Source organism: Ambystoma mexicanum, chromosome 1p (assembly GCF_040938575.1).
Source record: "Ambystoma mexicanum isolate Mex_15411 chromosome 1p, UKY_AmexF1_1, whole genome shotgun sequence".
In the NCBI taxonomy this organism is placed as follows: domain Eukaryota; kingdom Metazoa; phylum Chordata; class Amphibia; order Caudata; family Ambystomatidae; genus Ambystoma; species Ambystoma mexicanum.
Genome location: NC_090921.1, coordinates 717,454,390 through 717,476,756, shown reverse-complemented (window position 1 = coordinate 717,476,756; position 22,367 = coordinate 717,454,390). Strand labels below are relative to the sequence as shown.

Below are 22,367 nucleotides of genomic sequence, written 5' to 3'. Positions count from 1 at the left end.
TTAAAGAGCATTCTTTCTGTGTGCATTCTTAGTCTGTGGCGCCATTGGGTTGCTTAAATGTGTCTTGCACCCCTAACTGTGGGTAATGGGGGGGCTCAATCATCCTATTGAATTGGCCCCCCCTCAAGACCCGATAAATGTTGTGCCCTGTGAGTGAGCGCCAAGTCTGCCCTTTATTTCGCTGTGCTTGACTGCCAGCAAGGAGGCACAAGGGCGTGTGTGTTGTGGCTGAAGTAAAGAGATTGGGATGGTGGCGGTCCAGGACTCAGGAGGGCCCGCTCAGACTTTATCCTTCTTCTTAGTGTTGCATCTTCCTCCTGTTAAAAGTTTGTTTTGTCATCTGTTTAATTCTCCTCCTGCCTTTCCAAATGCGGCTGTTTTCTGACCCCCATCTCCTCCAGCGAATGTGCCACTTCACTTCCCAGTAAACCCTCCTTTAGTGTGTCTCTTACTGCTCTCTAGAGTTTGATCAGTCTACAAAACCACAGGTTGAGACCTCAGTGACCACACAGTTGTGTACACTAGATTGAAGCCCGTCTCTTCCAATGTGGCCGCACATCCAAACCGTGGGAATCTCCTGTTCTCCACTCTATCCTGCAGCACCTCAAAGCCTGGACAACTCCTTTTGTTTTAAAAAAAAAAAAAAAAAAAAAAAAAAAAAAAAGTGTCTTTGTTATTAGCAGTGTCTTTCCTAAAATGGAAATGTGTAAGTGTTTGGAAAAAGTGATTGCACTGAAAGCCCATACACAGCTCCAATTAACTACCAAATCCTTTATTAATGGACTATAAAAGCGAGCAATAATTTAAAAAAAAAAAAAACTTTAAACGCTTTATTTATTTCTATGATGTCTTCTAGTTTTGCACACAAAAAAGGCCTGCTTTTATATGGATATTCAAATTTTCGTAACACCATGCACAAAAACATTAAGCCTAGATTGGTGAGTACATGCACTTCTTTTTTTCCTATTTAAACCACTGTTGAAGGGACAACCGGCTTCTCCACAGAAAGTCTAAGTAACTCCATCGATTTGGTCATTCTCAGGCCGGGGTTTCAAGGAGGACATGGATAGTGTGGCATAGCTGGCTCATAAATAAGAGGGCAGCGGTAATATGTAAGATAATCATGTCTCCATCTGTCTACAAAAAGTACTGATCAAAGAACATGAATTGTCAGCAAACTTGGCCCAGGTTCATTGCAAAAACGCCTTCATGGCCTGAGCATCTTAATCAAATAAGGACAGCCCCTCTTGAGAAGACTTGCAGTGAATGTTGGACACAGAAGTGGCTGTGCCTTTCAGGAAAGTCTGTAACAAAGGAACTGTTGCCGCCCGAGGACCTGAATTCTTCATGCCCGGCTACAGATGAGCGAGGTGTAGCTCCATCTCTCTGCGGAGTATCTGCACATAGCATATATGTAGTCTCAGAGCATCGCCTCTAGCCATATTGACAAAGCATCCATTCAAAGAATGGCTGTGCCTGGCTTAATGTTTTGACTTGGAGAGCAAACTTTATGTGCCCTTTACTTATTCCAAAAGTTGAGCCTGGCATGCCCTGGTTGTGGTACTTTCTATCATCTTGTCATTATATTGAGACCAACCTTAACCTGGGGAGTTCCTTCCCACGACCAGTCAAGGAGCCCTGCGATACTCGCATGTTTTTTTTTTTGTGCTGGCCTTACCGAAGACTCTTTATAGAGTTGCACAGCCCCCCGCACCCCATCCCCGTGCCCACAGCAAGCCAAGAACCAGGCCGGGTATAGGGAATATATTTGTATTTATTTGGAATATAGGTAATCGAGATTGCACTAAAACACAAACCACCTTCTTTGGGGCTCACAATTAAATTTCTTGTTGCATGAATAAATCACACACGTTGGTTAAGAAAAACACAAACCGCAATACTTTTTTACAGATTTCACTTCAGAACTTATACACTGGTGCCGTGCTGTGCAATTTCGATTTTCCAGCGTGCTTAAAGGGCTATTTGGTTTATAGATTGGTACAAATGCATATGGCAATTATGATTTCACCCACACTTTTGCTTTAAAATGAACACAGGGTTATTTAGTGGTTTTTCAGACCCCCTCACTTAAAGGTCTGTGTTGGGGAAATTGGACCCATATAATTACCCAATTAAATTAGTCTAAATTTTTCAGTGCACACTGGGAATGAGATTGGTTCATTTTGATTTTTAACAAAAATTACCCTGTGGTGTTCTGCCCAGAGGAATAATTGCATTCATATTTTTAGTTAAATAGGCTAAGGATGTACAGTTTTGCCTGCCCCCCCCCCGCCCACCCACTAAAAAGGGAAGGTATTTAAGGCAAGCAGATTCTGCCACCTTTGGTTTCAATTGTCTCAATTCTACTTACATTGAAAACCTCTGTTTTGAAGTTGGACCCTCTTTGAGGAAGGGGGTAGGGATCTGGTCACGGCACTCTCAAGGATGGTCCCCATCTCTTCACCGTAGGGCCCAGACAGCCTTTTTTAGGCCTCGCCAGCAATAGACAGCTCCACCCAGATACAATCTCAGCAATCTCTTCTGGTGTTTCCTTGTGGCTGTCAAGCGGTACTTTTCAGCAGCACTCTCCTGCTCACAGTTCATCCACTTTATATATCAGTGATGACACAATCAAGATATGAATTTTGGGCAGTGCCCTGCAAGAATTCCCATAACCAGGATTGGACAGTTACCCTTCGTTCTCCTCCTAAATCCAGCCTCTCCAAGGATTGGTTTAGGAGAAGTCTAGGCTGCAGATAATAAATATCTGGGATGCACCGGCCAACAGAGAGCCCCACTGCAGATATCTGGCATCCTGTCTTCTTATCTGAAGGGGACCACCTTTTCATCTGAACAGTTTCTATTTTCCTGTATTTTCTTCAGAGTTCAGCCTTGATTGCTTGCACCTCTGCCCTGCACAGAAATGAGCTTTCAGAGACTTCATGTCTGAGGGGCACTTAGTTTTTAACACCTTTCAAGCAGGCCACATTTAATTGCAGTTGTAAACAGTTGGGATGCACAAATCAGGCGTTCAGTGGGGGGAGAGAGGAGATTCCTTTGTGAAGTTTGCTCAGAGATTCACCATTTGTCCTTGGCTGAAAGGAACTTGAATATTGCATTTTTTAGCATCAGCCTTGATTCTTTCACATGTGTGTTTTACTGATCAGGGTTCACTTTGCTTTTGTCCTGAAAGTACAGGAGTGTTTCTTTCACTCTTTAATGAAATGCACTCTTATTTATCTGTTTTTTTTTCTTCTGAAAAGTGGGTCTGAATTGTCCCAGTGCACCACCTTTCGATGGGTGGCAATTTCAGTGAAAATGCTGCATTTATTTCTCAGACAGTAATGTGTTGTGGTTTACCAATCTGCACTTGGATACATTGTTTTAGCTTTCTCTGGATTTTCACTGCAGAAAGACACCCACATAGTCTTCCATGTGTTTAAGCCTCAATAACCGCAAGCTCTTGCAAGTTCAGCTAGCAAGTGTCATTAGACTCCTGGGAGAAATGCTTGAAGTACAGTCTGAGAACAAGGTGTTCATCAGGAGATAGAAAAGCAGACTGCAGCATCAGTAGACATGAATTTGTTCCTCCAAGGTCTGGAGTGACAGGAGGTGCCATTGTTATGTTCTTCCAGAGCATCACGGTAGTGCTCCAATCTATACTGTCTTCCAAAGGGCTCTAGAAATTTGGCAATAATGATATATGCATTTATCTTACAATTTTCCATCTAATTGGCATGACCAATATGGAGTGATAATGGCTAGCCTCCTGCCTCCTATCATGTCCCACTCAGATCTTGGCTGCAACCTCTTAATTTTTCAGCACCTGGGCTTTTCAGGAATAGCTTTCACTGTCAACAGACAGGTGAGTAAATGTGATGGCAGTTTAGCTATTGGGTGAGCTGAAGTCATGTCTTCCTATTGAATGCCTCCCATATAAGCTGGTTGTTCAAGTTCCTCAACTCTTCTATCCTTCTGAGTAAAAACATTTGCATAAACCTTATGCCATCAAGCCTGGACCTTCTACAGTCTACGCCTGTCCGGAAGTAGTTCCTCATCCTTTCAAATGAAGACCTCTCCTTTCTCAGAGAGAAATAAGGTATTCTAACTTCTCTTTCATGAAGCACTGCATTTGTCATTTAAAGCATTCTTCGTGCTTCTGAAGATGGGTATGCAGTCTGGTAATTCTCCAAGTGAATGATTTTGCTCCTATTTTTTCATCCTCTGCACATATGGTAAGAGTTTAGCTGTCATTTGCCCCGTTGGAGATGCTGTCTTTTTCCAATCATTTAGTTGAAACCAAGCTTTATTCCCATCGTGGCATACAGAGCTGTACCAAGGGAGAGGTCTGTTTGCCCAAACCACCAAGGAAAAAGGCATTCTATGGACTTGTTTGTATGTAATGTTCGTTTTTCTTGACCTGTATTCCCGGGAGGGGCAGAACATCGTTTTTGGCCATATTGGCGAAGCATCTATTCAAACGATGACTTTAAAAAAAAAAAAGTTTTGGATTTTGGAAGGTAATCTAACTTGAGGCTCGTGCATGGTGCTGATAAATCATACAAGACACTTTACTGAGAAAAGTTTGATGGCTGAAGGCAAGGCTCACCCACTTGCCAAAATCTGCAACCATAAAACACATAGAACACACTGCCATTAGAATACTGCTAGCTGGACACATGAGTCTACTACTCTCGCACTTTCTCTTGTAAACTTCAAAGCATCCATCCACTTGCCAGCTCAATATGGATAGCTAGTAGGGACCTGGCCAACCCTCCCCAACTTCGCTTTGGCCAAATTCACACATGCATTCTAAACTCTCCTGATCAATTTTCCGAAACCTTGCACTACGGTCCCCAGAGGGTGTTTACCCACAGCGCTTTGAGGCCATGCCAATGGGATAAAGGTGCTATACGAATGTCAAATTACATTACACGTGTATACATTTTTTATAATTTGGCAGTGAACAAGTCACAGTGGATGGAACATATGTTCTGCAGTCAATTAAATCAAAAGTGGCTCCCTACTTGGAGTTAGGGGACTAGGAATCTGTTATGTAATGCTCGATGACATATGTGGGGTTCTTTATTATCTGAACCAAAGGCGTTTGAGCCCAGTTTTTGTTCCAAGTAAAAGGGTAGCCCTTGGTGGGGATAGTAAGGGGAGGGAGTGCTGCAGACGCCTGGTTTGCACATCTGGAGAGTAGTGTTCCAGTCCAGACGTAATGGACAAATTCCTACAATTATCCAGCTCCCCTATCCGTCACTCCTTGACTGCACATCAAGCACTTATCAGACTCCCTTTGTTTTAGTTATTTTAGTTTTTTAAATTGAAGTTCAATCAAGCTATCCAATTTTGCCCTTGCATTTTGTAGACATTTTCTCAGGCAGGCCGCTGGAACTCATTTTGCAGTAATTAAAGGGAGTAATTCTGAGAGATCTGCTCCTCCAAGCGATTGTATTTGAAAGATTTTGAGTATCAGATATAGCTCAAGGTTGATCATTGGGGCAATTGGTAAAGTCAGGTGCTGCCTCGGATGATGCCGTCACCTGCCATTGTGGATCATGTGAATGGTGCTGTTCCTCCTTCTGACGTGTTTGTGTCTATAAGATCCAGGAAGCCACATCTAGTGGGGTGTATTACCCAGGCCATTTGTGAGAGTGAACACAACTACAACAGGTCTGGTGTTGCATGAGATTTATACTAAACCCTAACTCATTAAAAAAATTAACACTTCAGCCTTCAATGGGAATGGCACCAGCAGGGACCCAGAACAGAGTAAGAACATGAATGAGAAATATATATTTTTTGTATCTGAATCTAAATTGTATAATCGTATAAATGTATGTTAAAACATCAAAGCAAAAAGAAAAAAGTATAATTCTTTTAAATCACTGAGGATGGAAAAACTAGACTGTACACATTTTAATCCATCTCGCAATATAAAAAACAGAATTACTTGTGACCCAGTGCTATATATACGAAAGAAGGATGACTTCAAAGAGAAGGAAGAGCAGAAAAGACAGCGGCTCTATTGGGAGAGCTATTGACGGCGGTGACTTTATGGGCAAGCTTTCATTTCTCCAGGTTGAGCATGACCACATTGCTGTTGCCGAGTGGAATTTAAGCGACTTTTATCTAGCAGTGGCACATACTTTTGGCAAACAAATTAAGGATGGCAAAACAAGTTTGGAATCTGTAAGTCCAAGTGTGGCACAAAACCACTCTCCATTTGAATTTGAGGTTGAGGTGTCTGACTGCACAGGGGTGCAGTTCACCAATTGTGGATTCTAGATCTATGTGGGAGATTTTAGGACCAAAGCTAAAAAAAAAATAAGAGCTAAACGATGCATCTGGGTCCTGATGAAGACTGCTGATTATTTGTGTGATTTATCTTTTTTTCAGTCGAAACTATTCTTGAGGAAGGTCTTGCCAACTTGCAGTTTTGTACACGATGACTGCCATTTTTAAAAAAAATAAAAGGATTTTTACATAGGTGATTGTGTGTACACTTATGACCTCAATCTGCTAGAATAATTTCCCTTGTCTGTATCCTGTCGTGAATAGAGAATTTTGATGAACTATTTCTGAGAATTGTGGATGTTCATTGTGAGCATTTGAGTTAAATTAGTGTTTCACATTTTTTTGCATGGGATTTGTGGGTCTTCTTTTCTGCTGTGCCTTCTCTTTGAAGTCACCCGTCATTTGTCTATATAGCACTGCGTCACATTTGATTGTTTTTATTAGATGGATTGACATTTTTACAGTTTCGGCTTTTTCCATCCTCTGGGATTTAAAAGAATTATACTGGTTTCTTTTTGCTTTGTTTTAACATTTTATACTATTGAATTTAGTTTCAAATTTGATCTGTTCTGGGTCCCTGCTGGCACCATTCCCATTGATGGCTTAAGTAGAACATTTTTAATGAGTAAATGTAGAGTATATATCTCATAAGACACCATAGTTGTGGTTGTTTGTACTTGTACCCCGGGTGTCGATGAGTGATGGGGTATACCGACCTTTCTTGTTTAAATCCACTAGTGAAAGTGGCCTTGGGATCCCCTTTGGATTTGTTGGCCAGAAGGGGATCTACTGGTGTCGTGTATCCAGAATTCTGGGGACCCATTGGATGCATCACCCAGAACCTTGTGCCTGGAATATTATAGTGCCTCGTTAGCTGGCTGCAGTTGTGATGGAAGACCATTTTGTATGTTTTTACTAAGATTTTGGGGTCTACAGTTGTGTAGTCTGCAGAAGAGGAGAGCCTGGGCTGTTTTGGTGCGTTAACTAAAAGGAGCCCCCCTCCCCTTACATTTGAATCTTTGGCTTGTGTTTACTGACTGCAGTACATGCATGCCACCTGGAAGGCTGCCTATGACTTGCCACTTTTGCTCATGTGGTTTTGCTTGGTTGAGGTAGGCCTGCCTTCGGCCTGCAGTTGGTTGTGAGATTGATACATTTATCTGGCCCTAGGGTTGCCCCTATGGATTTGAAGTACTGAGGGACTTGCAAGGACAGTTCCCCGCTGGAGGCTTTAGGATTTGAGTCCCTCACTAGTTGAGTGCACCAGCTTCGTGCAGGGAACCTTGGATGCTCTTGGGTCTGGCTTGCGTAAGGCGGTGGTAGCAGCGCAGAGGGGGACTTGTTAATTCTGTTTATTTCCCCATTTTTTAAAGCAGGAAATTGAGCTGTGCACACATAAAAATAAAAATGCGGCCAGACCAAAGAACAATATCAACTGAAGCTTGTTAAAGGTGTTAATATGTGTCACGGTGTAATGAAGCCTTGAATTTATGGAGGAATAAAATTGTTAAGCGCACTGCCTGCAAAATAACTCTGCCTACAATCGGTCATGCCCACGACCCCCCTTCCCTCCCGCCCACTCCCCGCCAAAGAAATGTATGCGCAGAGCCATCTCTCTAGGATAATTGGAAAACATCATTTAAATGATTGAAAACTGCAGGGTATAATGTTAATAAAAAATCCCGAATATCAGCCTTGGCTTTGCAGTCTGCGGGCCTTGTTTATGGTTCGGCGACACCCTTATTCAGTGCCTGGCCGGCTCTGGCCGTGCCAGCCGTTTCTGAAATAGCGCCTTTAATAACTGTGCTGTCAGCAGGCGCCCGTGCAGCCCAATAGCTACCTGGAGAAGAGCTGAAGCCGCGGCGCATTGCTCAGCGCGTCTCCGCGGCAGACCTGCGGCTGTAAATAATTCAGCTTGCAATTAGAATAAGCAAGAGCATCAACATTCGAGCACCTTGTGTTTTTACTTTCAAGGTGACACTAGGCTTTGGTTTTTGTTAAAGTTCCTGGTGTTCGGTCATTTTTCCGTGCTACTGGAGGACGTTGTAAGCAGGGAGGGGGCTGCTGCTGGTGTTGTGGCAGCAGCAAGAAGGCCTGCCCCAGAAAACTCGGAACCCCCCACCAAGGGCACAGGGCTCGTTTCGTTGGGTTGGCAAGGATTTTTATCACATGGGCATCTAGACCACCACCTTTTGAGAACTTTCAAAAAGGTGTGCTCTGTTTATCAACTCGGGCCTCTTGCACACCAACAGTTTAACAATAGTAGTGCAGTGTAGTCTAGGTGGGACACGCCCACTATTACACGCATCACCTACAGTAGAAATAATTCTCAGCCCAAGCAAAAAGAATGTGGTCCAGCTGACACTGGTTATTCATTGTGTGCCCCCTATTTCTCTGGCCATGCCTCAAACCCTGCAGTTCTTTTAATAGCAAACACTCTGGTTTGTTGTATATGAGCAGGCGTTTATTCGGTGCCAAATAACCAATGTATGTTTTGTTTTGGCATGGGTGCTGGACTGCGAGACTCGTGTGCAGGAAACCTCCTTGGCCAGTGCTACAGTCTAAATGTGCAGACTAGCCCATCCTTGCCAATGAGTGCCATATGGGTTGGTCACTTTACTTTGGACCTATGAGGTACATTGGCACCTGTTAGTGTGAGGGTCTAACCTGGAGGTGTCTTCTAGTAGAGGAGACTAGAGCTAAAGTGGACCACTGTGGAATTCGTCCATCAGCAGGGTATACGTTCGCCTGGGCTTTTTTAATAAAATGCAATGATGGTAGACCAACCTCAGGAAAATGTGTGGGGCTAATCCACACACATTTTCCTATGCTCATGCCACAACAAAATTATAGACCCATGTACTCTGGCGTGGCCACAGACTACAGGCGCAGCCGTCCCTTTCATATTTAGTTGGAATGCGACAGCTGAGGAGTGCACAATATCATCTCATGAAGGTGGAGGACCAACGTTCCCCCTGCCATGGTCAGCCTGGTTAACTGACAAAGGCTCCATGGATCTGCCCTGCTCTTTTGTTGGGCCCTGCAACTGATGGCAGCAATTTTCATATCAACAGGGGGTACTTCAAACAGGCCCACATGGGACCTGCCTGCAGATAACAAAGGAGGTAGGAAGTGCAGCAACCTTTCATATGCAACTGTCAATCTGAAGCCAGCTCCCACCTGGAAATATCTATGGCAAAGAACTGCCATGTCTGGGTATGTTGCTTACAGAAAGCCACCCTGCCTGTGGGGGGGACCCCATTCATAATGTATGAAAATGTGTTTTGCAGGAGCCAGAGAGTCTGGTCTCGCCGCATCTTCTCTGCCTACTTTAACAGGGAGCACCATTAACCAGAGAGACTCTTGGAACACAACAGATAGGAAGATGGGTGAGACTTGGTAGCGCAAGGGAGTGAGCCGAGAGCTCTTTCTGTTGAGACGAGGGTTCCACCATATTAGTTCTTGGGCACACCTTGTTCCTGTTTTCACCCCTTTACCTTTCCTTTTGCAAAGCACTCTGGTTATGACCTCGCACACACAGAAGATTTGTTAGAAGGGACACCAGGATTGGTTCATTAAGGTAGGCTTAGCCTACACTAATCACTGTGGCCGACTTGGCTTTTTTGGGAGATCTGAAGACGTCACAAGAATAGACAAAGAAGAACTCGACCCTGTCTGGAGGTACAGTCTGCCTTACATCTTCTGTCAGTGAAGGAAGGCCACGATATCCAAAGAGGGAAGCAAAATACCACCTCTAAACATCTCACAGGAAACAGTGGGAGATACAGAACTCAGAGGACCTCCAGCCTCTCCAGAACTGGTACCCAGCCAGCACACAGCGTGCCCTGCTAGTCTCTGCAGCAAGCTTCCGGGATAGGGAGTGCCAGAAGGTCCCTGGACCTACATCCACGGACATGTTACCTGCGTGCAACACACTCCTGCACTTTGGGCCGTTCACCTTAAAGTACAAATGCAAGCCCATTGAAGAAGCTGGGTGAATTGCCTCAACAAGCGCCTACGAGCCAGTCAAGTTCCTCGATCCGCAACCGACAGCAATGCTGACAGTTGGCAAGCCGCCATTGTTTAAAGACATCCAAAACATCTCGACCAGTGATTCAGAACTTCTGATCAGCACTAAAACAACCATTCCTGACCCCCAGCTGCCGTACAGGCCAGCTTGGAGCCATTCGTCCAGCTTCACTTGCTGAACCGTCTTGCCGCCCAATACCTGCAGCTGACTCCCATCTTGAACTGTCACAAAAGCCTACAAAGCACCCTGAATGCGACTCAGCCCTGTCGAGCACCAAGAACACCTGCATCACGTGGTGCATTGTGGTTCTGTCCCCCTGTCCTTCCCAGAAGACCTGTAGTGACATATTAAGACTTTGTGCTAAAGCCAAGAAACCTTAATAAACTGTTGCGGGTATTAATCCTATTGACCACCCTCCTGTCAGTATCCAGAGTGCATCCCTTTTCCTTCTTTGAAAATGTCTTTCCTCTGCATTCCTTTACAAGGTGGGTTGTATTTCGTAGTAGTGCTAGACTGTCTGTTGTGATTAATAAAGTATGTATATACATTTTTAATACAACCTTGATTGGACACTCCTTTTATCGTTGGGTAATTGTATTTTTGCTGTGTTGCAACTAACAAACGATCCAAGACCTTACGGTCATAAGCCTGCTGTACCATCTACGTTAGCAAAATTGGACAAGGAGGTTTATAATTTGCTTGTTTCTCCAATATGTTCTGGTCCGTTCTGGTGATTTAGAGGCGTGTGGCTGATTGATGGTTTCGAATCAGATATTTACCGCTGGACCACAGGTACCCCAGAAGTTGGTTTGTCACAACCACCGTAAGGCTTCTGCAGACTTAGTGAAACATGGATCTTGAGCAGTTGAGTCCAGCATTTGCTGCAGCGTTCAAAGTCCCCCTGCCATCAGGACCTTCTTTGGAGCAGAGGCAGAAATTTTAATCTCTAACCAGCTGGGAGTCAGCTTATCCTCCTGATCCAGCCAGTGTCTCGGTACTTGAAGTACAAATATAAGATGATCATATTAACCATAAGCTGAATTAACCCCCCACAGGCTCCCTCCCATGATGTAGGGATTGCACGGGATGATGAAAGTGACACCTGGCACAACTATTTGAGCTACATTTTAACTCTGTTCAAATGAATCCGAAATTAAACGTCATTTCAATTCTCAACTGATGGAGATTCAAAGGATAAACATTGTTGGATGTGTTTGTTATAGTTACTTCAGGGTAAGTGCTTTGAGACCTTCTAATTTGGAGGGCACTTTTTCAAAAGTTCTTTTTGGTAGTGAACTCTGATAGCCAACACCAGTCGCAATGTGTCCTCCGTTTGTACTCTGATAGCCAACACCGGACTAAAATGACATTTCGAGGGGATTGGGTCCTCTATATTCCATATCTATGACAGTAATCACCACAGCTGTGCTGCTTACTGTCATAGATGTGGAATACGTCGTCGGACCATCCCATCGAAAGAACGTTACCAGGTAAGAGAGTAACTTGTTCTTTTATTTTCTTGCAAATCTGACTTTATAACCTGTGATCAGGTTTACAGTACTTGTTTTGTTGCACCTTGGTGTCTCTTCTCGTACCTTCTACACCTCTGAGGTGCGCCAGCAGAGCTGCACACATCAATGCACATTCACATATAACGCATTGTGTTTTATAATTTTAAGGTTTTGTGGGCTTTTACTTATCCAAGTGGACACCCAAAGTTAAAGGAAGTTCTTGTTACTTTCACATAAGGCCAAAAAGGATGTTTGCATTGATGGCAGATGTAGGGATTACGTGGTATGAAGAAGTGCTAAGGGTTTTACCAAATCATTGGCCGATGCAGTTCAAGAAAAAAGAAATAGTGTGCAGCACAGAGTCTGTCAAATATTACTCTTCAGTCCCGTCCCCTTTCCTCGATCTATTTGGGGATATTCCATTCTACAGTATGAGACTGGAGTGCCTATTGCAGCACATTAAATGACCCAGGCTTCATCACTCAGTCCTTTTCTCTGTGCAGTTGGGACGGGACTCTACCCAGGGTTTCTTCCCACGCTTTTAGTCCTTCATTTGTTTCCTTTTTTCTCCACTTGGTCCCTGGACTTTTCATTATCCGGTCCCCCTTTGAATATGCCAGGTTGTGAGGAACTCACGATGTCAACAAGTAAGACGGACACAAGTGATCACAGTTCAAGGGTATTTATTGAACAATGAATGCTGTATGTAGGTTGTAAAAATGCCTAATCAAAACCTATATCTAAGATGGGAGCGTCGACCATGAAATGAAAAATAAGGCAGTCCTAGTGGCGTATCGAAATAAAAAGGGCCTATACTAAGACACCCATTGCCAAACCTCACAACCAATTCAAAAAGGGGTGTGGGATAGTTCTCCATTTAAAAAAAAAAAGGTGTTCTCAAATAATATGTCGGGATGTGGTATCCTGGTGCTCTCTTCCTCACATTTTGGAAACTGGGTAAGATGGGAGCTTGGAGCACAGTATAGTCTTGGACTTCTTCAGCACAAGATGACCGTTTCAATGGCAGTTCTCGGGACACGCTCTCAAGCTTTTCTCTATCAGGGTTGTCGATCAAGTCTTGTTTCACTTGAAAGTCTCTTGCCTTCGAGAACCTGACGTGTTAAAATAACAAAACAAAAGTTCCTTTAACAAATGAACATTTCATTTCCAAATGTTAGCTGGCCGCTGACCCTCCACGTATCATTTTCCTTCATTTATATGTCAGTTCTTTTCTTGGATGATAGCTTCACCTTTGGATCTCCCTCGGTCGGGCTTGGACACCTCTTGAGTGTCAGTACTTGGATGGTGGCTTCTACCCTGGATCCCCCTCTTATGGGTGCTGACACCTCTTTACTTTTAATGTTCTCTTTTTGCACAATTCAATGTTTTCAGGATTCACGTCACTTTCTTTGACATTGCTTGTAGATCAGTCTTTCGATTTGTACGAGGATTTTGCCTGACCCTCTGTATGACCACTTTTACCTATTTCGCGGGCCCTCTTAAGCCCTTCTGGTACTTGTAGGTTCCTTCAGGTGGGGGTCGACCACTGTCTCTCGAGTTTAGCACCCACATGGTGCCAGTTTCCCCTCTGCCGCTGGCCTCCCCTTTACACTTGTTACAGTTCTTTACTCAGGTTATTGAACTTGCTTCCTACTTGCCACTTTGCACTTTTCATTCAACGCAGCCTGGTTCTCATCGATTCTCCCCTCGACTCACTGGCTATGGTGAACCACTTGGCTTTTGTTCATCAGCCAAGGCAGGTACCACGGTCGAGGGAGCTTGCCTGGCTCCCGCTTATCAGCGTAGGCTTGCCCCGTGTACCATTCACATCTGCTACAAGACACCGGTGCTATTGTTCATGGTCTTAGGCTCTCTTCCATGAAGGTTCCATGGGTCTGGGGCAAAAAGGGCAAGGTCACTCCTCTCCTCACCACCCTCTCCATTCCAGACCCCTTTCTCCTTCACTTGAACTGCCGCACCTGCTTAGCCATTTTGTCGTGCTGTATGCCGTGCTCTCCTTGCTCGTACTGTTCTCTCTGACTCCACATTTTATTCCTATGGGGAAGGGAAAGGGCTGTCAAGTGTCTGTGATTCTGATCAATTGCCTGACTTTGCCTGATCCTTGTATTGGGACATGTCAGATAAACGGCTCTGGTTTTAGTCTGTTGTCCTTTGTGTGGTGGGAAAGTATTGGGGAAGGAGGCAGTGGTTTGGAATATCCTTCACTGTCTCGTCCCGTAGGTTAGAGAAATGGATGAGAATGACCGGGATGAGGAACAGAACATAGTGGATGGTGGGAATTGTAATTGTCGGTCACTTTCCGCTGTGCGTTCAGAAAGGACTATCAAAGTGACAGGATTGGTAGGGTTTGGGGGGTAAACGGTTATAGCCGGAATTCGGAAATGCACAAAGGGGATTGTGGGAATCATAGTGTTTTGTCTGGTCAGGTTGGGAATGCGGAAAATAGGCAGGGAGAGGGGAAGAATGCGAAGGGCAATGGCCAGGAGTAATCGGGTAAACAGATAAACAGGGATTCTGGTATGGATAATCTTCGGTGCAAGCAGGATTAAACTCTTAGGGGATTTTCTTTCTTTACAGAGGGGTCATTGGATTGAAGTAGAAGAGATTTAAGAGGTAGGAGGTGAGGCAGATGTTTTATAGCCTATACAGGTCTCAGATACTATTTGTCTCTCCTTCTTCCTCGGCCAAATACTGCATCTCCCCTGGGGCGTTCCCCCACGCATAACCCTGGGTTCCCCTATCCAGGTGATCCTCCCTCGCCCAACCCCAGAGTTGGGATCTGAAAGCGCCAGCCCTCCCCTGGCCACCTGAATAAGGATTTCCCAAGATCTACTAGGGAGAAAACCTGAGGGTTTCTCACAGGTATAAAGGGCATTTCCCCCTGCATATCCTGTAGCTATTAGACTACTTCTCATCTGCCTAACATGTTTTCCTTGCCTCCAACCTGCCTCTCGTCCTCGTTTTCTCTGCCTCCACTCTAGCACTTTATCCATCATGGTCACATTTATGAAACAGCTGGCCATAGCATCTACCTGCACTTAAATATGTATAGTGTTGATTGTCCTTCATTTATGCAAGTCCTCCCATGTATTGTCCCTGGTAACTGTACCATTTAATCCTCTCCACAACCTGGTCAGAATGTCACTAGAACTCCATTGTAAGAAACTCACTGCTTCTCATCACATCTGATTTAATATCTATTGTACTTTATTTTGTGATCATAAGAGCATCGTTCCTTCCTGTACATAAACACCTTTAAAAAATACATACTTGGCAGTCTGGCGCTCGCACGCTCGATCTTGAATGTTTGGGGATGGGTCACCACCTCTGCATAGTACCCCAGTGGACCTAGCAACACCGGGGAATCACCAGAGGTCCCCCTTCGTGGCACTAATCTTGACACTGTAGGTCACTCGAGGTGCTAACACTGCCAAGGCTCTCAAAATGATCTGCAGCCTTCATGTTGGGGGTCATTTGAAATGCTCCTTCCCCCCACCCCATGCATCTCACAAAGTAGGCCTCGGCCACACCTAGTGCTTTGAGGAGTCTGGGGAGCTCTTTACCCCAGGAGTGACGTGGTCAACACTGACCAGGGTGTCCCTTCCATTGACTTTTTCTCTGCCTGCATAATCCTCTCCCGCAGCAGCCCAGTTCATCACAACCTCCTCATTCAAACCAAGCGGCAGAGGATACTTGCTGTGCACACTTTCAAAACCGGATGCATTGATGGTCAATGAAAGCATATTTAAGGATCTCATAAGGAAATGTATTCCATCTCCAGAGCCTCAATTACCAGTCATTCCACTGGCTCTTCCGGTTACGTCTTCAGAGGCTCCTGTTGTGGGGTGGGGGAGAGGAGGTGTTCTGCCTGCATTCTGCAGAGTGCCCTCTGCCTCCTCTTCCACCTTAGGGTGAGGATTAGCTGCTGCCTGTTGAAGGCGTGGAGTCCCCTCGTGAAGGAGACTACATCTGCTTTTCCACTAGATTGTTTCATGAATGGCTGTTCGGTTTGATGGCGTTCTTGATCATTCCACTTCTGGAAGCATCTCAGACTGTTGGGCCTGCTGGCCAGGCGCTCTCCCACTTAGGGCTTCCGTAACATAAGGCATAGCCCTTTGGAAACATGTGCTTGCATAAGTGAGGAAAATCTAGACCAGGCCTGATTCGGATCAGGCTACAAACGGGGAAATTGATGTTAGTTATCCCCTCTCAGATCGGGATGTGTAAACATTAACACATGGCCTCCAACCAGCTGCCTTGGTCATGGCTGTGCTACTCTGTACTGTAGACCCTCATCCTCCTCTTCAGCTGCCCAAGGCTTAAGCAAGAAGAATATTGCCCTTGACACAGTGGGCAAGAGGATTTGTCAACTGGGCTCTTCAGCTTAGACAGGCTAATGCTGAAGCGCTGCTGGCCCTCAAACCATACATTATGGTGAGAGGCTAGCACAATATGAAACATTTATGCAAATTGACCAGTTCAGAATAGGCTGGGCAGATGCCAAGCTTATCGCACAGGACCTGCTGGAATCCGTGGCTCACCCTATTGACTTTGCAGCCAGTGGTGTCACCATAGGAGCTGAAATGTTCAGACAAGTGCAGTTCCATGCCAGCAAGTTCATTTAGGAGTTGCAAGAGGAGGTTCTCAACCTTCCTTTCGATAAAGTGCACTTCTTTCACAACCCGATTGATGAGGAACTTCACAAAAAGGGCAGTATATCAGACACAGCCAAGTCCTTGTTGGTTTTTTGAGCAACTTCCCCATTGGACATATCTTCAATAGATGGCAAGACGTTTGTTCTTGCTTCTTTTCAGTTTTCTGGGGATTCTAGTATTGTAGGTCCAGGGAGTCCGATGGTTCCTCCAGCCTTTCATCGAGCGGTGTGGCAGCACACTGCCACAAGGTACGTTTTCACCCAATGCTGATCCTCCACATTGGAGCGTGGAGGATCATGACTTCAGACCCTGGCATACTTTGAGTGGTAAAATGGGCATTTTCCTTGGCCCTCCCCCCTGCTGTGACCCACTCTAGATCAGTGACTGGCAGAAGACATTGAGAAGTTGCTTTATAAGCGGGCTACACGTTCTGCCCACCTCTCGGCGGGGGGGGGGGGCTCATGGGGGTGGGGTCGGGCGTGGTTAGCCTACTATTTTCACCTTTTTCACTGTGCCAGTTCACCCTGGCTGGCCTATGCACCATCGCCCCTTCAGGTTTCATCCTACTTTTCCCCAAAGAAAAGTTCAAGGTGCGCAATCCATTGAAAATCCAGTCTGCCCTTCAGCAAGGACACTGTATTTGTTCAGTGAATCTGAAGGGCGCATATCTGCCTGTTCCCATATAGTCTGAACACATTCTTACTGCGTTTTTTGTTTTTGTTGGTGGGCTGGCACTATTTTCAATGAGATTCTCCTGAGCGGCCTGAGCTCTGTGCCGCATTACACCAAAAGGATGGCAGCAGTTGCAGGCTTCCTTGTGCCTCTCAGTCCACGTGTACCCTTACCAGGATGACTGGTTGCTAGTGACCCATTTGTAACAAGTGGTCCTTTTCGACCTAGGTGTGTGGAGGACCTGGGAAGTTATCCTTGGTTTCACAAGACCGGATTTTCATTGTCTTTTGCTGGAACACTGACCGAATCAGGGACATGGTTTCCATCGTTTTGCTTTTCTTGGCCCGAGTTCGAGGATAACTTGGTGATCAGAGGTTTCTGGGCCTCATGCATCCTAGCAGTTCCCTTGGCATGCGTGAAAGCCTTGATGACACTGGCTTGGGATATCTAAACCACAGTTCTAACATTGTCAGAGGGAATCCACCCTAGTTTTGGTGTGGTGGACCTAGACAGACAAACGCGGTGTGTGTTGAGGGTCGGGCGGGGGATTGGCAGCGCCTTGCCAATTTAGAGCCTTGTCATCTGGGAAGTATTGTGACAAACCCCTCTACGCTAAGGCGTGCTCCTATAATTCAACTGGCTTTGACAATGGGGGAGTGAGTGGTTGATCAGTGAGGAGTGGGGCAAGCCATTAATCTCCGGTGACTGGAGGGCAAAGAGATGGACACCATGTGCCACATGGTGCCTACAAAACATAAATGGGGAAATGCATCTGGAGGTGTTACAGGACTTATTCTCCTTCTGGAGTTCACCAGATCAGTGCCTATTTGCCACTTGTCTGAACAGGAAATGTCCTCTCTACTGATCCTGGCAGTGCCAAGTGTGGTGCTTTCTGGAGCATGCTAGGCATTCCGTGGGCGAGTATGTACACCTAGATGCTTCACCCTCTAAAAATAAATTCCAGTGGCTGAGGGATTGTCTGCCGATTCAGACAAGCCTGTGTGGACTGGCCAGATTTATTTTGTATGCTAGCCTTGTGAACTTGTTACTTTTCCGGCATGATCGCACAGTCTGCCTATGATGGGTGGGTGAATCTTGCACTCCCTCATCTCAACAATGTCCTCATTATCCGGGTTCCTGAGCAGCTGGCCTTGGGAAATCTTGGCTTATCAGATGACAATCCGTGCATCATTCAATTGGCAAGGAATGATGCCACACTCCCACTGTGAGAGAGCAAGTGGTACAGGTTCTGTACTTGGTGACTGGTGTCTCTTAAGAACAAACATTAACTCCTTGGGTGATGTGCTGTCCTTCAGATCTCATCTTGGGGCTTCAGATGGAGTCTGTCTGTTTTAGGGGCTTATCTTAACTTCGAAGCTATTTTCAATCTCCAACCCAGTGACAAAGTTCCACTTTGATTTGTTGTTTGATCCCCCACCCCCAAGGAAAGCCCACCATCCTCATTGGGACCTTAATCTGGTCCTAACAGCGACATGCTATAGACCCTTGAAACCTATGGCCACAACATATATTCTACTGCGTAAATTTATTTTCGAGGCCCCTTAGCCCTTTACTGTGTGCCACAGAGATAGTGGTCCTCTAGACTTATTCGTCATTTATCCCACAGATTGTCAGACTTTCATTTAAAATGGGTATTCACCCTCCTGTTTTTCCTCCCTAATCCTTTTCTCAAATCCAGAAAGGCTCCTCTGCTAGCTGTGAGAAAGGCTCTGAGGTTTTATCTTGCTGCTTGTAGGGCTTCAATCACAAGGTGCTGAATAATGGACCGCTACTCTGTCCAGGTTCTCGATCCTCCCTCCCTTGGGTTGTCATTGGTAAGGCAGCAATTTGAACCCCCCCATTTGAATTTCGCAAATACCACTGTCTAGACGACTTCTCCGAAACAGCTCAGTTTGGCCAAGTGGTCCTTAAGAACGTGCTGAGTTAAGTTAGACTCTCATGGAGGATGATCCTAAAATAAAATGCTTTGGAATATCACAAAGGTGTGGTGGAAAAGGGGACTGGGTATAGGAGTAATAACATGGCACACTGTACCGACTACTGTACTCCTAGTCAATAGTTCCCTTTTTTCCACACACCTACTCACCTTACCCTCTTAAAACACAACCATCCTATCGGATACCAATCTAGGCAGATGGAAAAGGATCGAGGGGCGTAGCCTGGGGCGGGGCTTGGGTTGGTGGGTGGAGACAGTGCGTGCACGTGGCTTCACATAATTCAAGAGGACTGAAAAATGTTTGTGCTGCAAACGTCACTCTGGTCCATACAGATGGAATGTTCTCAAAAGTAAGCAGGAGCGGGGGCTATGGACTAGAAGTGCAGAAGTTACTATGGCAACTATTCTTTTCTGTTTATAATGGGTTCCAGTTTGCAGGATAGCTTTTAAAGCATTTATTTATTTATTTGTAATGTGCCAGTAACTCGCACGTTTTGGGGCGCAAAAACATGGACACGAAGACCAACAGAAATGGGACGAGACAGTTCCTAGAAATCAAAGGTTTAGTGGGTCAAGGGTGGCGAGGTCAATTAAAGAGATACGTTTTCACTAACTTACGAAAGCGTAAGTAGTTGGGTTCTTTCCTTATGTGGGCTGGCAGATTGTTCCAGATACCTGCTGTAATGACTGTGAAAGATTTTCCCAGTCCAGATTTACGTTTGTGAGGCATTACAGCGATCCTGCTTTGATCCGAATGAAGTGGTTAGTGGCAAATGGCGGCAGACACAGAACTGAGTGGGAAATTAGGAATTACTATTAGGGATATCCTTTAAGACGTGCAAATGCTGGGTGATTAGAAATGAGAGGTGTGTAAAAATCTGTATACATTTTGAAACAATGACTGCAAGCGTGTGATTGTATCATGCATTTTCTTCAGCTGTGTATTTTATGTTCCCTTACTACCGTTGTAAAACCTGAAGATTTATTTAGGTTTTCATTAACACTTCTGTGCCAACTGGTGCTGGGAAGTTATGCCTTCAAGTAACTAAATTTCAGAATGCGCTCAAATGCTGGCTTCACCAATTAGTCTTTGATACTGGACAAATCATTTAATTGCCTCAGCTGCCTGAATTGCAAGTCCCTAGAATTGACTCAGTTTGAAGTGCACGCTATTACATTTCTTTTTTTAAAAGCCTCAGTCATGGTTCACTAGACTATTGTGTAGAAAGTGCAAAGCCAAAATGTTCGTCTTATGGATAGTGAAAGTCTTGTCTTCATTGCAATGTATGTATTCTTCAAATACAAGTGTTCCCGCACCTGCGGATCTTGGTAACAGGTGCTGTTGCTGATTGCTGAGGTGTTTCAATAAATTGGAACTGAATAAAAGATGTGCGTCTATTGGCTGAGGAGAGGCTTTTGTCTCTAGCTCCACTTTCAATTGAGAGCAAAATGATCAAAAAGATTGCACAGCAGCTGCTCTTGGAGAATGCGGTTTAGGCAGTTAACACGTACATGAGATGACTATTTAAACATGTATATAGCGCACATAACCCAGAGGTATCTAGGCGCTTGAGCCTAAGAGATAGGCTACATTGTGGTGAATCATTGTATACAGGTGCAGCACATCATGTATTTACATCATCGAAGTATACATATCAGGCAAAGCATACGTTACATAGAATTATAAAGCTCCAATGATTCATCTTCAACAAGTACAGCACATCTATTCATATTGGGCATAGCATGTGTTACATAAAATTGCCGGGCTCTAATTTGTTAAGTTTACAAGATGTTATTTATGCAGGTTGGCACTAATGTTCGATATAGACTTTTTAAACTGGACAAAGTGGATATTGCTGGGAATCTAGATTGAAGAGCATAGTTTTTAGGCTTTTTCTGAATTACCACAAGGATGTCATTTCTCAGTGATAATGGCAGAGAGTTCCACAGTTTAGCCGCTACCACCGGGAATCTGGAACCGCCAGCCTTCTGTCTCTTGAATCTCTGTGTAACGATAAGGTTAGAGAAGGAGGACCGTGTAGGTCTGTTAAATTAAGTTTTGGTAATTTGATTGCAGAGGTATGCTGGTGCAGTGTTTGTGAGACATTTGTGGGTGATAGAGGGGATTTTAAATGTAATTCTGGCTTGAACTGGAAGCCAGTGAATGAGTCGTCTGGTTGATGTGTGTTTGTCTTGAGGTATATTCAGAGCTGCTCTGATAGCGTTGTTTTGTACGATTTGGAGTTTACTGATGTTTCTAGTATTAGATCCTGCAAAGAGTGAGCTGCAGTAATCAATCCTAGAAAGGATCTTTTTTGCAATGGGGGTCTACTTAGCTGGCGACTTAATACTTTAAAGAGCCCATAAATTAAGGAAGCCAGCTTATGTTAACACTGCTTGTTGCAATGTTCGGGCTGGGTGTTTGATGTTGGGGTGCTTTCCTGTGTTTCGCCTTGGTGCTACATTGTGTAGAAACCGCCCAGCATAAAAATGCAGTTGTGTGTAGGAGATTGTGTACGTGTTTTTTGTAATGGAGGGTCTTTCTGTGTGTTCGGATAATGACCCAGCGTGAGGATACTTGTCCTGTATAGCTGTTTCGGAAGATTGCCTTAACTTGGTGACACTGAAGCTATGTTTTTCGTATTCTTATTTTCGTTTCTGCCACGAGGTGATGCTATTGTACCATTTCATTTGGTGTTAGGTTGGAATCGCTAGGCAGGCAGTTTGGATTCCACTGTAGAGCTTTACCTTGCAGCACACAGTCGCCAAACAAAATACATTCTTCAAGGTTCCAGTGTTAGGTGTTCGCTTTAAATGTAACTGCGTTGATAATGGGAAAGCGGGCTTATTGGGTTAATGTCAAAGCTGCAGAAGTGTCAGTGTGTCTATCTTTAACCATAGAGGTTGAAATGACAGCGAGCCCCTCCAATCCTTTGGGGTTCATAACGACAGCGCCTTTGTAACACGTATTACGTGTAGCGCTGGCTACTGCGTAAACCTTGACATCACTGAATAAAGTGTAAGTGTTCATGGGTGTGATGCCCGAGAGGCCACAGTTTTGTATCAGTTCCAAGTTAAATAGTGTGTTGCTCCCAACATTATTGCAATTGCCTTTGTTTTCCCCAGGCTGTCTTATTTACGAAAAGTACCATTTTCAGAAATTAATTTCTTATTCGTTCATGTAGTTATTTCTCATAACTTTATGGAGAAAAAAACAG

At 44.7% G+C, this 22,367-nt stretch overlaps 1 protein-coding gene across 2 annotated transcripts in view; it reads left to right on the top strand.

The window, feature by feature from the left end:
* Positions 1 to 22,367, top strand: part of EFNA3 (ephrin A3) — a 587,719-nt gene that overhangs the window by 450,572 nt on the left and 114,780 nt on the right. The gene's annotated exons all lie outside the window — the stretch shown is intronic.